Source organism: Tupaia chinensis, unplaced genomic scaffold (genome assembly GCF_000334495.1).
Source record: "Tupaia chinensis unplaced genomic scaffold, TupChi_1.0 Scaffold144276_1, whole genome shotgun sequence".
Taxonomy (NCBI): domain Eukaryota; kingdom Metazoa; phylum Chordata; class Mammalia; order Scandentia; family Tupaiidae; genus Tupaia; species Tupaia belangeri.
The window spans coordinates 247,146-251,114 of record NW_006204133.1 but is presented as its reverse complement, the minus strand read 5'-3'; the positions used below and the strand labels follow the sequence as shown (position 1 = coordinate 251,114).

Here is a 3,969-nt window from a genome sequence, read left to right as displayed (position 1 = left end):
GGGGTGCCAGCCGTTCTTGTCCAGAGAGAAACTGAACACAAGGAACAAGACAAGCAGGAGGTATCCCTGACCTTGAAGACCCAGTTCCTAGACTGCCTCCTCCATGCAGCCCTTCCTTGCCTCCCCTAGGAATGGGAAAGGGGCCCTTCTTGGCCCATCCCAGTCTACACTGCTGCAGTTAACTCAGCTACACGTGGGGCAGGGTGCTGCTTGGGTAGGAGGTCAGACCGCCAGGGCCTATACGAAGGGCAGAGACTAGAACCTTCCTTCGAAAACGTCACACCAGCATGTGAACTAACCATGGCTACCTTTGTGGAGGGAATGGGATTTCAAGTAACTGTGACTTTTTAATTTAGGGGTTCTTTTTTACATTTTTCTTTTCCTTTCTTTCCTTTTTTTTAATGACATGCATCATTTGTACAATACAAAAATAAAGCCATGGTCAAACGGCCTTGAGCATGCCTCCTGAACAGCACACGATTGGAGAGCAGACAGCATGCTCCTCGGCGACACGGGGCTCACAGGCCCACCGCACTCTCGCCACCCGACCCCTGACGCTCACAGACCCACGATGACGCTGTGACCATCTGCACGCGGATCCATGCTGCTGCCTGTCCTGTGCGGAGTGAGCTCTCGGGCACCACCTTCCTGGTGGCTCGACCTGTGCCCGTGATGCCCAGCACAGTGCGGGCCATGAGCCCTGCCAGAGCCTGCTGTGTGCCCAGCCTCTCCCATGAGCACGACGGAAGGGACACCGCACTGCCCACTCATGGACGCGAGAGCACCCTGGGAGCTGCCTAGCGAGCGGGCTGTTTCCTTGCCATACACACTCCTGTTCTCCAAGGTGGCTATTTCATACTCTCCTTTTACTTATTCACTCATTTAGTCATCATTTTTTATGCCAGAGCCACATGTGCAAGAGAGAACCCCCCCGAAGGACCCTGGTCACTGCAGTCCCTTTTCCTCCAGTCCTCCATCACAGGGACACATGTGCCAGACATAACTTTCCAGCTGCGAGGCTGGGATTCAAACCTCCGTCAGCCACGTGGGCCCCAGCTTCCTCTGCACAGCACGTAACTGCTGTTACGGGGCTGGCCCCTTCTTTCTCTTGAAGTTTCCAGCATCTCCTCCCTCATCCTTATCCTCAGATTGCTTCCTGCTTCACTGAGTGAATAGGAGCCACAGAAGAAAAATGTTCCCGTCTGGCCCAGACATTCGTTTTCCCTCCTTTTCTGTGGATGAACCGTCCCCGACACACTCCTCCACGTGTGCAGCGGAGCCTGGCCCTCTCGCTGCTCAGACGTATGGCTGCAGCGGTCCTCCTCATCTTCTCCCCTCCCTCCGAATCAGTCTCATCACTCTCCAGACATGCTGCTAAATCCGGCGATCCTTGCTCACATTCAGTAGAGGCAAAGCCTCTGAGCCAGCAGTTCCACTCTGGGTAAGCGCTCCAAATAGCTTCTGCCCAGCTAAGGGGAGCTGTATAAAGACACTTCCAGCAACAGTCTTTGTGGTGGGAGTTGCTGGAGGCAACTCAGGGATTTCTTACAAGCAGGAAGGGTAGGCAAAATACGGAGATATGGAGGATACACACCAGGGAGAGCCATGCTGTAGATTAAACGTACACGGTGCAGTGTGGACGGATGGTAAAAATAAAGTGCTTCCTTTGATTCAGAGGCAGACTTTCCTGACTGGATGTGAAAGCAAGAGTCACGCTTTTTACAAAAAAGAAACTCTAGGGACCAGTAGTTAGCGTAATGGCTATGTCACGGGACTCCCATGTAGTCGACTGCGGTTCGCGTCCTGGACCTGGTGGCTTAAACTCCCGCCGGGCGCGTGTGCATGCGTGCCCAAGATCCTGAGAGGAGAATGGAGGAGAAAGGATTGCGGCATGGCCATCCCCCCTGGGGGGTGATTTCTCACTTTCTCTCCGTCTCTCTCTGTCTGGCGAGCGCACGAGCCCTATAGCGAAAAACCTCTCCAAAAAAAAAAAAAAAAAGGAAACTCTGTACAAAGACATGGAATTGGGGTAAACAGGTGGAAAAGGAGAAGAAAGCTGGACACTTCCTAATGATACAAGGATTAGGTCATCCAGAAGACCAAATAACCTGCACTCTATATCACCTAGTAGCAGGACTTTAAATGCAATGCTTTTTTTTTTTTGGTATATAAACTATTTACTAACAGACAAGGCCTCCAGACTTATTTCTTCTTGGACACACCCACGGTACGGCCCCGACGGCCAGCTGCCTTAGTGTGTTGGCCTCGGACCCGAAGGCCCCAGAAGTGGCGCCGCCCTCTACGGGCCCGTATCTTCTTCGGTCTCTCCAGGTCCTCACGCAGCCTGTTGTCCAGACCGTTGGCCAGGACCTGGCTGTGGTTTCCGTCCCTCACATCTTTCTGCCTGTTCAAGAACCAGTCTGGGATCTCGTACTGGCGTGGATTGTGCATGACAGTGATCGCACGTCCCACCCCCTCCTCAGGGAGCTCTGCTGCCCTCTTGGTGAGGTCCGTGTCTGCTCAACACCCCATGAGCGTATCTTCGCCCCACACCCTTAATGGCAGTGATGGCAAAGGCCGTCTTCTGCCGCCCGTTGATGTTGGTATTGAGTACTCGCAAAATGTGCTGGAACTTCTCCGGGATCACCAGAGACATGGCGGCAGCACAAGCGGCGGCATGTAGGCCTCCTGTGGAAGAGCTAAATACAGTTCTTGAAGCAAAAATTTCGGAACTGAAGGAGGAACAGACCACAATAATAGCTGAAGATTTTAACATTCTTTTGCAGAAAACAGTACAAGTAAACATATAAAAGATTTATAAAACACTACCAACCAATTGGACCTAATTCATATTTAAAGAACACCATGTGACAATGATGAAATACGCACTATTTTTTTTCTTTTTTGGAGAGGTTTTCACTATAGGGTGCGTGCGCTCACCAGACAGACAGAGAGAGACATAGAGACAGAAAGCGAGAAATCACCCCCCGGGGGGATGGCCACGCCGCAATCCCTTCTCCTCCATTCTCCTCTCGGGATCTTGGGCGTGCACGCACACGCGCCCGGCATGAGTTTTAAGCAACCGGGTCCAGGACGCGAACCGCAGTCGACTACGTGGGAGTCCAGCGACATAGCCATTACGCTAACTGCTGGTCCCGAATACACACTATTTTCAAGAGCACATCTGTGGTTACCAATAAAGACCGTATGTTAGGACTTAACAGTCTGACTGCGATGGCCTAAAGCTAAAATTCAAAGCAGCAAGATCTTTAGAAAATCTCCAATAGTTAGGAATTTAAAGACACACTTCTAGGGACCAGCAGGTGGTGTGGTGGTTAAGGCCTTTGTCACTTCCACATGGCCAACCATGGTTCAAATCCTGGACGTGGTGGCTTGCTTTCCCACTTTCCCTCTGTCTCCCTCCCTCTTTCTCTCTCTGTGAGTGTCTCTTTCTGGTCAAATTAAAATAAATGAATGAATAAATAAAACTGAATAAAGAATTCTTTTAAAAATACACTTCTAATTAATACATAGGTCCAAGAATAAAAATTGCAAGGCAAAAATTTTTATAATTATTTATTTTATTTATTCATTCATTTATTTTAATTTGACCAGAAAGAGCCACACACAGAGAGAGAGAGGGAAAGTGAGAAAGCAAGCCACCAGGTCTGGTATTTGAACCATAGTCAGTCATGTGGGAGTGTCCAGTGCCTTAACCACCATGCCACCTGCTGGTCCCTATGAGGCAAATTTTGAAATATTTTTAATAGAATGATAATAGAAATACAGCACATCAAGATTTGCGGTATGCAAGAAAAGCTGTGCTTAGAAGGAAATCGTAGCTTTTTTTGGAAAGGTTTTTGCTATAGGGCGCATGTGCTCGCCAGAGAGACAGAGAGAGACAGAGAGACAGAAAATGAGAAATCACCCCCCCCGGGGGGGGATGGCCATGCTGCAATCCCTTCTCCT

The 3,969-nt window shown here is 49.9% G+C and overlaps 1 pseudogene; it reads right to left on the bottom strand.

Moving 5' to 3' along the window:
- Positions 1–2,165: 2,165 nt before the first annotated feature.
- Positions 2,166–2,656, bottom strand: LOC106733650 (40S ribosomal protein S18 pseudogene; annotated as a pseudogene).
- Positions 2,657–3,969: the final 1,313 nt, after the last annotated feature.